We start from the raw sequence: 13224 nt of genomic DNA on the forward strand, positions 1-13224 counted from the left end.
CATTGTTATAGAATAAAATATGGATTGAGCCTTACGACAATCTAATTCTTAGTTGTTTCTCACTAATTAACTGAATGACCTTAATGAGAAGTGTCAGCTGCTCTGCAGACTGTTTATTTGACCCCTTATGTAAATTGTCTCCAAATGACCTCTTGTCTATTTTGTAAATTGTCAAAGTCTAACAGACACCATATTTAGCCATCAGAAAATAGTATTTTAATAGCTTTCTTTTTATTTTCAGTCTGCCTTTAGAAAGCTTTCAGCCAAATATTTATGTCTTTTTTATTTTTTTTAACTTTTTTATATTTTTGGAGACAGAGTTTTGCTCTTGTTGCCCTGGCTGGAGTACAATGACGCGATCTCAACTCACTGCAACCTCTGCCTCCCAGGTTCCAGCGATTCTCCTGCCTCAGCCTCCTGCCTCAGCCTCTCCATGCCCAGCTAATCTCTTGTATTTTTAGTAGAGACGGGGTTTCACTACATTGGCCAGGCTGATCTCGAACTCCTAAAGTCAGCTGATTCACCCGCCTTGGCCTGCCAAAGTGCTGGGATTACAGGCGTAAGCCATTGCAACCGGCCCATATTTATGTAATTTTTATAGAGATTTTAACAATATCTTAAACTCATTTTCATTGAAATTCTCTACTTTTAGATTGAATAAATTTCTTAAATGTTAATGTTAAAAATTATCTTAAAATAATGTTCCCTTTCTGATTCAAAGAATTTTTTTCAGAAGATGTAGCAACTCTTTCTTGACTTGAACACAGTTCCTCCTTATCTAGCTATAATTTTTCTTACCCAACTACATGAGAAACTCCAATAAGTAAAACGTCTCTCAGTTTATGAATATTTGTCTGTGCCATATTAATCACCTAGAATGATCACTGCTGGTAACATATTTTTGAATAAATTAATTTATAATTGCATATGTTGTTTTCCAGTTCAGCAATTTTAAAACATTCTTTTCTCAGGAATTATAGATATATAGATTTTATATATAAAAAATTTTCAACTCCTTCAAATTTTTTTTGAAATTTGAGTTATAAATATCAATATGTATTATAAGTTAAACTGTGAAATTTAAGAATTATTTATTATCTATTTAAAATAACAGAAATAAATTCGTTGCATATTAACAAAAATTGCACAATTTTATAAAATTGGCTATATTTTCAAAACAGAATAAAATTTAAATGATTATATTGTTTTACATTTTTACAAATTAATGCAATGTCCAAATGCAAGAAAAGATGGGGATTAACATATCTGCTTTTTTATTTAATTTATTGTGATATCACATGTCTATAAAGCCTTTGAAAATGTTCACTGTATGCTCATGAGGAAAACAAAAGAGTGGAAAGAGCAGATAATGTCATAATATTATAATTAATGTGGTTTTGAGTCCATGGGCTTCCAAAAGTGTATTCAAAACCTGCTGGGCTCTTTGGTCATATTTTGATAACCTGTGCTCTAGATAGTGAGTATATATCATAGAGGCAATTTGATTATATTTATATGAGATTTCTAAGTATACACAGCATCTTTTACCTTATGAACGTCTCATATATATATATATATATATATATATATATGTAATCATAATTAACCAAGTATGTAATTCTAACTCACATGAACTTTCAACTTAAATGTAACTGGAATTTGTATTAATTCTTAGAGTTATTAACAGATAAACGTGAAGAAATAAACCAGATATTACTTGTGAGTTATGACTTTATAAAAATAATGATTGATTACCAGTTATACTCCACAAACTAAAGGGTGTCAATTCTATTATGCCACTTACCTAATAGTCTTCTATAAATTAGGTGATTTTTTCATAATTCATTCTGACATTTTCACACAATTGTGAGTTCGGTGACTTTGCTTTTTTATCTAGGAATTTTATTTGAAAAACAATGACACATAGTACATTATTTTGGTTATGCAATTAATCTTACTATTTAATGCAATAATTTCTGCATTGAGGCTCTTACTAGAAACATAGGAAATTAAAACAAGGAAGACAAAGGATGGTAGAAAACTAATATTGACGATGTTCACTCATGTGAAAGAAATCTTAAATGGCTATTTGTAAAGTTGGCTATGGTATTTCTCACTACCATTGGATTAAAATAATGCCAGTGACCCTATCCCATGATGGCATGGTTTCATATCTTTTTCTAATAATATTCTCCTTCCAAGCCATAACCAAATTTGAGCTGTAAGGAATTTAAGGAAGAAAGTAGATAAAAAATGAAATTTAAGTAGTATTCTGTACACTAAAACAATCACCAAGTATAAATAAGAAGAAAGTAGTAAACTCCCAGGACATTAAGGGAAGATAACAAAAACCCTGTAGGTACCCAGGAAAAAAGAAAGAAAAAAGATTACAAAATAAAGTCTACCGTACTTGCCATAAGCAAGAACAAATTTTAAAAAATACAATTCCTCCTATATTTAGTTTGTTGAGTGTTTTCACTATGAAATGATGGTGAATTTTGTCAAATGCTTCTTTCTATGTCTATTGAGATGATCAAGTGATTTTATTCTTCATTCTGTAGATGTGATATATAACATTAATTGATTTGTATATGTTGAACCATCTTTGCCACTTGATCATGGTGAATGGTGCTTTTTAACATGCTGTTGAATTCAATTTGCCTGTATTTTATTGAGGATATTGAAAATATGTTCATCAGGAAGATGGTCTTTTAATTTCCATCTCTCATAGTGTATTTTCTGACTTCGGTATCAAGAAAATGCAACCCTTGTAAGATGAATTTGGAAGTATTTCCTCTACTTTATTATTAGAAGAGTGAAAAAGATTGGTATTAATTGTTATTTAAATGTTTGGTAGAATCCACAGTGAAGCCATAGTGTCCTGAAATTTCTTTTGTTGAAAAGGTTTTTATTGCTGATTATTTTTTCTTACTCTTTTATGGTCTATCTTATCCATCTTTATGATTTTCTATCTTTGTGATTCAGTCTTGATATGTTGTATGTTTCCTAGGAACTCATCCAATTATTGTAGGTTTTCCAATTTGTTGGCATATAATTATTCATAAAAGTTTCTTCTTATTATTATTTGTTATTTCCCTGGCATCAGTTGTCATTCTGTCATGAAGATTTTTCACCTTCATGCATGCTTTCTCTCTCTCTTCCTCATGCTGCCATTTAAGACATGCCTTGCTTTCCCTTTGTCTTCTGCCATGATTGTAAGTTTCCAGAGGCCTCCCCAGCCATGCAGAACTGTGAGTCAATTAAACCTCCTTTTTTCTTCTAAATTACCCAGTCTCAGGTATGCTTTATAGTAGTGTGAGAATGAACTAATATAGAGAATTGATACCAAGGTAGTGGGATATTGCTATGATACCTGAGAATGTGAAAGCCACTTTGGAACTGGGTAACTGGCAGATGATGGAACAGTTTGGAGGACTCAGAAGAAGACAACAAAATAAGGAAAAGTTTGGAACTTCCTAGAGACTTGTTACGTGGTTTTGACCAAATTGCTGATAGCGATATGGACAACGAAGTCGAGACTGAGGTGGTCTAATGTGGGGGTGTGACCCACAGACCCTGATCCGACGACAGATGAATAATGTACACTGACAGAGATATTTTGCCTGTCACTCCAGCTAAGTGTCTGGGCCACTCACAGACACCAGGGAAGGGGCTGTAAAACGTTGCAGCCATGGCCCTGATCAGCTAGCGAAGCTCACATTTATTCAGTATAGATTAAGTGAAAACAGTCTCGAGTAAACACCACTAGAGGGTAATTGACATTGCCAACCATCCCAGTAGAGAGCAATTGTGCACCCATGGGTAATCAAAGGATGGTCTTAGGACCACATGATTAAACGAGATTTTAGATAAACTCCCTTACATTTCTTTGTTATTTACCCTTGCTATTAGCTCAAAGAGGATTAGACTGCCTTCAGCCATATATTTTACTGAAGCTATGCAAAACTCCGGCCTTCCTAGAAGGTTTGTGACTATTTTACAATTTCTTCCACCATTCTGACTGAACCCCTAGAGTCTCAGATTCAGGTGAGGAACTTATTGGGAACTGGAGCAAAGGTCACCCTTGCTATGCTTTAGCAGAGACTGGTGGCATTTTGCCCCTACCTTAGAGAGCTGTAGAACTTTGAACTTGAGAGAGATGGCTTAGGGTATCTGGTAAAAGAAAATTTAAGCAGAAAAGCATTTAAGAGGTGATTTGGCTTTTCCTGAAATCATACACTTATATGTGTTCACAAAGAGATTATTTTAAATTGGAACTTATGTTTAAAAGGGAAGCAGAGCATTAAAATTTGGAAAATTTGCAGCCTGACCATGAGGTAGAAAGGGAAAATCCATTTTCTGGGAATAAATTCAAGCCAGCTGCAGAAATTTCCATAAGTCACAAGGAGTTGAATGTTAACAGCCAAGACAATGGGGAAAATGTTTCCAGAGCTTGTCAGAGGCTTAGGGTCCTGCTGCTCTATATAATCTTTGGACGTGGTGCCCTGCATCCCAGCCTCTCTGGCTCCAGCATGGCTAAAAGTTGCCAAGATACAGCTCTGGCCATTGCTGTAGAGAGTGCAAGCCCCAGGTTTTGGTGGCCTCCACATGCTGTTGGACCTGCGGGTGCACAATAGACAAGAATTGAGCTTTGGGAACCTCTGCCTGGATTTAAAAGGATATATGAAAATGCCTGGATGTCCACCCAGAAGTCTGCTGCAGGGCTGGAGGCCTCATGGAGAACCTCAGCTAGGACAATGCAAAGGAGAAATGTGGGGTTGGAGCCCCCACTGAAGCACTGACTAGTGGAACTGTGGGAATTGGGCCACGGTCCTCTAGATCCCGCCCAGAATGATGGATTCATCGACAGCTTGGAAGGCACTCAATGCTAGCCCGTGAAAACAACTGTAGAGGCTGTACCCTGCAAAATCAGATGTAAGGCATATCTAGTGAAGATGAATTCTTTTTTATTTTATTTTTGTTTTATTTGGAACGTCCTCATCTTTTCATTTTTTGATGAATAAGTTTTTCCATGTTAATGAGTTGAAAGTCTTAGTACTGTTAGATGTCCATACTACCTAAAGTGATCTAAAGACCCAGTGTAATCTCTACCCAAATCTTGATTTTTTAATGTAGATGGAGAAAAAAATTCCAAAATTTATATGAAACTACAAAAGGCCAAGAATAGCCAAAGCAATCTTGAGAAAGAAGAACAAAGCAGAAAGCATTACATTTTCTTATTAAATTATATTATAAAGTCACAACAATTAAAACAGTATTGTACTGGCCTTGAAATCAGAATAATAAGCCAATTAAACAAAATAGCACAGAAATAAACCCACATATACTTGGTCAAATAATTTTAGCACAGGTGCTAAAAATACACAATGGAAAAATTGTTGGTGTCTTAAAAGTTGATACTGCATATTCACATAGAAGAAAATGAAATTGGAATCTTATCTTACACCATACACAAAAATAAACTCAAAATGTATTAAATAATTAAGGATAAGACCTGTAACTGTAAAACTTTTAGATGACTTATTGGATATTACACCAAAGGGACAAGCAACAAAAGCAAAAATGCATTCTTCTTTCTCAAGAATTATAATTATAATGTAATTCTGATTTCAAGGATACCCGGGACTAAAACAAACTAAAAACACTTTCTACTCAGGCAAGAAAACCATCAAAAGAGAGAAAAGGTAAAATATGGAATGGGAGAAATATTTGCAAATCATACATCTGGTAAGGGGTTAACATCCAAAATACATAAGAAATTCCTAAAACTCAATAGTAAGTAAAAAACAATTTGATATAAAAATGGATAAAAGATCTGGATGAATCTTTACCCAAAAAAGACACACAAATGACCAACAGGTATAAGAAAATGTGCTCATCATTATTAATTTTCAGGGACATGAAAATTTCACCCCGTTATAATGGCTATTTTTTAAAAAACAAGAATAGCAAATGTTGAAGGATGTGGAGAAAGGGAAATTTATACGCTACTGGTGGAAATGTAAAATAGTGCAACCATTATGTAAAACAGTATGAAAGTAACTAAAAGAAAATAAAATAAAATTTCCATTTGATTCAGCAATCCCACTTCAGAGCGTAGATTCGAAAGAATTAAAATCAGGATCTCCGATTCCTTGAGGATCTAGAACCAGAAATACCATTTGACCCAGCAATCCCATTACTGGGTATATATCCAAAGGATTATAAATCATTCTGCTATAAAGATACATGCACACGTATGTTTACTGCAGCACTATTTACAATAGCAAAGACTTGGAAACAACCCAAATGCCCATCAATGATAGACTAGATAAAGAAAATGTGGCACATATACACCATGAAATATTATGCAGCCATAAAAAAAGAATGAGTTCATATCATTTGCAGGGACATGGATGAAGCTAGAAACCATCATTCTCAGCAAACTAACCCAGGAACAGAAAACCAAACACCGCATGTTCTCACTCATAAGTGGGAGTCGAACAATGAGAGCACATGGACACAGGGAGGGGAACATCACATACTGGGGCCTGTTGGGGGTTGGGGGTAAGGGGAAGGATAGCATTAGGAGAAACACCTAATGCATGTAGGGCTTAAAACCTAGATGACAGGTTGGTGGGTGCAGCAAACCACCATGGCACATGTATACCTGTATAACAAACCTGCATGTTCTGCACCTGTATCCCAGAACTTAAAGTATAATTAAAAAAAAAAATCAGGATTTCAAAACGAAATCTGAATTCTCATGTCTATTGCAGCAGTATTCACAGTAGTCAAAATATGAAAACAGCTAAACTTCCATTGACATACAAATGGATGGAGAAAATGTGGTATACATTTACAATGGAAAGTTATTTAGTCTTTAATAGGAATGTAATTTTGCCATACTTGATAGTGTGAATAATGTCCTTTATGCTAAGTGAAATAAGCTAATACAGTAGGACAAATACTTCATGATTCCACCTATGTAAGTGATATACCTTGGCTCTGTGTCCTCACTCAAATCTCACCTTGAATTGTATTCCCCAAAACCCTCACATGTCAAGAGTGGGACCAGATGGATGTAATTGAATCATGGGGTGGTTTCCCTGATGCTGTACTCATGACAATGAGTGCGTCTCACAAGATCAGCTTGTTTTATAAGCATCTGGACTTTTCCCTGCTCTCACTTCTCCTTCCTGCTGGCTTGTGAAGAAGGTGCATTGTTTCCCTTTCCCCTTCCACCATAATTGTAAGTGTCCTGAGACTTCCTCAGCCATGCAGAACTGTGAGTCACCTGTGAGTTACCTGTTTCTTCTGCAAGTTCTCAGTGACTCGTTTAGCCTAAATATTTCCTGAAACAACTATTATGTTATCTGTGAAATCTTTTAAAATGGGCAACAATAAGACTTTGAGGCTAATGTAAAAGGAAATTAGTAAAATAAACCATTATTCCCCTATGAAGAAATGTAAATCAGTCATATAGTCTAATAACTATTAATTTTAAGGATTAATATTTTTATTTTCAATTTCCATATTGATTAGTAGAAATCAAACAATACTAATTTTAGGCTTTTAAAGATGAAAACATTAATTAACTAAACATAATCAACTTGTATAATCCTGGAAATACTTATAAATATTTAATATAATAAGTCATGGAAAATAACCTGAAGATAATTTTAAATTCAAATAAATGATTTTTCAAAGCTTAATTTAACACATAAGTGAACCATTTAAATTGGACATCACAGAATTTTGAAACAACAAATTATACAATACCTGTCAATATATCAGAGAAAAATAATATTTTAGGATTAAAAGTTTTGCTTATTAAATGTAACATTGGGGCTAGGCATGGTGACTAGTGCCTCCTGTAATCTCAGTACTTTGAGAAGCCAAGGTAAGTAGATTACTCGAGACCTGGAGACTAGCCTGGGAAGCATAGCAAAACCCTGTCTCTACAAATAAATACAAAAACTAGCCTGGCATGGTGATGTATGCCTGTAGTCCCAGCTACTCAGAAGGCTGAGGCAGGAGGATTGCTTAAACTTGGGAAGTTGAGACTGCAGTGAGCTGAGATCATGCCACTGAGCTCCAGCTTGAATAATAGAGAAAAAAAATCCTATCTTAAAAAACAGAATTGAAAAAACAACAAAGGCATGAAATTTTAGACCACATATTTTAAAGTATATTTTGAATGAAAAATATTGAAAACATTAAATTATGATAAAAATATATGATCAAAATAACTTTGAGTTATCTATTATATGTAATAAAAAAGATAGACAAAATACATTATTGAAACTTTTTAGTTTGCTGTAGAATGTATCAACAGTGTAAAGCCAGAGTTAGTAGCAATCTTATGTGAGACTTTAGCATTTATTACATCAAATATATATATATATAAAAATACTACAACAGTTTGAAAAACTGAAATGGGAATATGTTGTCAAACATTGAACATTCAGATAGATATTATGAAATCTAGGACAATACCTAACTTTAAAGGACATATAAATAATACTTCAATCATGAAGATAATAAACTTAAAAATATTCAATCCAAAGTATGCAGACAAGAGGACAAAAATTAAATAAACAGAAAACAGATAGCCAAATCATAGATTTTTATTCAATATATCAATAACTACAATAAATTTAAATTGTCTAACCACATCCATCGAAAGACAGAGAAGTCGTACTTAAAAATAAAATCATTTATGTGCTTAATTTAAAAGATGTGCAAGGCAAATAGTGATCAAAATATATGTTGACATCAGAAAAAGTACACTTCAGAATATCAAAGATAATAAAGAAAAATAACATTTCATAATAATAAATTATTTTACTGAATAAATACAATTCTCAATTCTAAATGTATATGCACCTAATAACTGACCAAAAAATATAAAACAAAATTAAAAGAAAAGTAATCAAATGTATAACTATTGTTAGAAACTTCAATATTCTGTTCTTAGTATTTTTAAAAATAAGTAGAATTGGCAGAGCGCGGTGGCTCATGCCTGTAATCCCAGCACTTTGGGAGACCGAGACAGGCGGATCACGAGGTCAGGAGATCTAGACCACCCTGGCGAAAACGGTGAAACCCCGTCTCTACTAAAAATACAAAAAAAAAAAAAAAATACAGCCGGGCGTAGTGGAGGGCACCTGTAGTCCCAACTTCTAGGGAGGCTGAGGCAGGAGAATGGCGTGAACACGGGAGGCGGTGGAGCTTGCAGTGAGCAGAGATCGTGCCACTGCACTCCAGCCTGGACGACAGAGTCTCAAAAAAAAAAAAAAAAAAAAAAAAAGTAGAATATGAAAAACTATATAGTATACCTTAAAAACACCATAAACCAAAATGACAAAGTTGAAAATTAGAGAACACTCCAAACTAACAACAGCAAAATGCATCAATTAATTCAAAACATTTAAAGAGTATACCATATTCCAGGCTTTAAAAAAAAATTTAACGAGTTAAAAATAATTAAAAGTATCCAAAATATGTTACTGTGCTATTACTGAATTGCACTAGAAATCAAAATAGACATTACTAATTATTATTAATTGAATAAAAGAAAAAGGAATATAACAAAATGTATTGCTTTGAACTTAAAGAAAATTTTGCTGCATGCAATTGTTTTATTAAAAAAGGAAGAGAGAACTCACATTCATGACCTAAGCTTCTATCTTATGAAATTAGAAAACACAAAGCAAAATAAATCCAAAAGAAGCAAAAAGTAAGAAATAATGGAGATAACATAAAAAAAAATCAATGAAATTGAAAACAGACAATAAAAAGATATTTTTAAAAATTCACTCTTTATGAGCATCAATAAAATTGATTACTTTCTAACCACATTGATGCATAAAGTGAGATAGAAGATGCAAATGAGCAACATTAACAATGAAACTGGATCATCACTACAGATTCTGCTTATTTTAAAAGATAATAAGAGAACATTTTGCTATAAAGTTGACCATTTAGATGAAAGAGATAAATTGCTTTAAACTAGCAAATATTACTGAAAACAACAGAAGATCTCTATATCTTTTTTAAAAACTTGAATATTTGTTAAATACATTTATACATGTGCACGCACACACACACCAGGCTGAAGTAGTTTAAATGGTAAATTCTACCAAATATTGATATGGACATAGTACCAAATCCTACACAAACAACTTTTCTGGAAAATTGATGAGAAGTGAATACTCCCCAAATTATTCTAAAGGACAGCATAGCCCTGATATATAAAGAAGATAATAACATTGCAAAAACAGATGGCTATATACCAAAATCTCTCATAAAAATGGGCACACAATTTTTTAAAGAAATAGTTGAAATTTTAATTCAACAATATGTAAAATGGCAAATACAGACAGACAAGTGTGTTTCCCTTGGTGGTTGCAAAATAAATTCAACAACAAAAAATCAAACAATGTAACTAATCATATGAAAAGACCAACCAAGGATAACCACCTCATCAAAAAACAAAACAAAACAAAACAAAAAAAACCTTAATTTTTTTTTTCTTTTTTTTTGCTAAACATAAGATTTTACTTTACTTCATAAATTTTATAGAAAGACTAAATATAGTTTGGCCTATCGATGTGCATAAAAATTATGTTATGGAAAAACATCTTTCTAAAAATTATAAAATGTTTCTTCTCTACAAAACACCAACATGCAACAGACAGTTCAAAATTTGTTGCTTCCTAGGTTATCACGACAAATTAAGGTTACTAAGAGTTAAACATTTGAATTAACATATATAATTTTATAAACAAAGTATACAGAAGTGAACATATTTCTGATGAGAAAAATTATAAGGCATTAAAAAAGTGTCATTTAAAAAATGTTTGTCTAAATTCAGAGGCTAGTTGTTTCAAAAAGTAAAATTAAGGAAGGAAATGCAAAGATAGAAAATAACCAGTAAGAAAGAGAGAGATGTAAAGAAAGTTATCAAAACATCTCATAGACACCATAAATATATACACCTACTGTGTATCCACAAACTGTTTTTTAAATAATTTTTAAAAATTTAAGAGAATTTTTTTTTATAAAAAAGAACATTGTGTGGTAAATTTTCTGTCCTAAAGTAAAATGGCTGGTTATTTAACAAAGAAGAAATATAGAACAAAACTAATAGTCTAAGCATGTCATGGAAGATTGGCATAAATCATGGAAAGTTTGTGAAGCATGAATTTACGAAAAACCTTAATTTTTTTGGTCATTTGCAGAAGCAGCAAATGACCAAATTTAATATCCATCTCTACTAAGAATATTCAGTAAACTAGAAATAAAATAATATATCCTTAAGCTTTTTAAGCTCATCTAAGAAAATTCTAAGATAATGTCTTACTGAACAATGAAAGACTAAGTACTTTTCCTATAATATCAGGAACAAGATAGCAACGTCGATCCTATTTAATAACATTTTGAAGATCCTAGGACATACAAGAAGACCTCTTCCCACCCAAAGTCATACAGATTTAAATGGAAGTTATAAAAATATCTATTTACTGACAGCTGATTTTATATGTATAAATTTGAAAGACTCAAAATATGTACTAGAACTGAAAAATATGTTTAACAATTTCCTAGGAAAAAGGCCAATATAAAATTCAATATGGTATCTATACAAAATTTAATTCCATTTCTACACAATTGCAACAATTAAAAACTGAAAAGAAAGGTAAACACTAACATATATAATAGCACTGACAAAATAAGGTAATTAGTTGTAACTTTTACTATCTACGTTTAATATATTCATGCTACAATCTGCAAAGCACTGATAAAAGAATTCAAGAAACACAAGTAGAGCTAAATACCATATTCATGGATTGTAATGCGCAATGTTGTTAACTATTTTCATAATAATCTACACATTAGAAGAATTATAATCAACGTCATTGCAGTAAATATAGATATGAATATATATATATATATATATTAGATAGTATCATCCTTATCTTGATATATTTGATGAAAGGCAAAGAAATTAAAATGCCCAAAACAATTTTGTAAAAGAAGGCAAAAGTCTTCTTGAAGGGCATTAATACCTCCTATATCTACGACAGAGCTACATTATTCAAGGCAGATTTTTACTGGACAAAGTACAGGCATATAGTTAAATAGAACAAAATAGATAATCCAGAAATAGATATATATGAACAATTGATATTCAACAAACACACAAACACAACTTGACTAAGCAAATAAACATTTATGCAAATAAAACAACCTTAATCTCTATCTTGCGCTGTTTTTGAGTTTGAAAAGTGACTCACAGGAAAACATTAACCTAACCGCAAAACAAACTGAATAAATGTGTGTTTGTGTGTGTGTGTGTTTGTGTGGGGGTATCTAAAAAAGTGTAAACTCCTATCTTACATTATCTTTGAGTTACAAAAAGTAACTCTAAATGGGTTATTAAGTATAAAACCTAAATATATAAATCTTCTAAATGAAAATGTAGAAAAAATCTTTGTTACCCTAGATTAAGCAGTTTTGTTAGATATGACACCAAAAAACCAATTCATTAAAAAATAAATCGGACTTTACCAATATTAAGAAAATCTGATCTTCAAAGGAGACTGTTAAGGAAATAAAAGAGAAACTAAAAACTGGTAGAAGAAAAATGTAAATAAGAAATCTGATATTTTAAATGAGATCAAATATTTTAAAAGCACACTGTTCTTTATAATAATAAATTGAATAACTCAATTTTTAAAATAAGACAAAGATTTAAGCACGTATGTGACCATAAAAGAGGCACGGATACCAAGGAAACAAATTAGTCAATAGAAAAATGCAAATAAAGTCACAATGAGATTTAATAAATAATTAATTAATAAACATTTAATGCACAGACATTTAATAAATAATTTTTAAAAAGAAAATAACCTAAAATATCAACAACCAGTGGAAGAGATAATATTCATATACATTGATGAATGAAATACAAAATATTATGTCCACTCTCAAAACTTGCAGGTTCTTATCAAGTTAGGAATTTACCCAAGTGAAATGGGACCCTATGTTGACACAAATATGGGGAAGCAAATACATATGGTAGCTTTATCTGTAATTGCCAAAACTGGAAACAACACAAATGCCCCTCAATTGGAAAATGAATAATTAAGAAACTAATAAAAGAGAAAACAATTGACTGAATCTTAAATACATTATCAAAAGTTTTCTAAAAAGGTATAC

The sequence above is a fragment of the Macaca thibetana genome, chromosome 3 (assembly GCF_024542745.1).
Source record: "Macaca thibetana thibetana isolate TM-01 chromosome 3, ASM2454274v1, whole genome shotgun sequence".
Taxonomy (NCBI): domain Eukaryota; kingdom Metazoa; phylum Chordata; class Mammalia; order Primates; family Cercopithecidae; genus Macaca; species Macaca thibetana.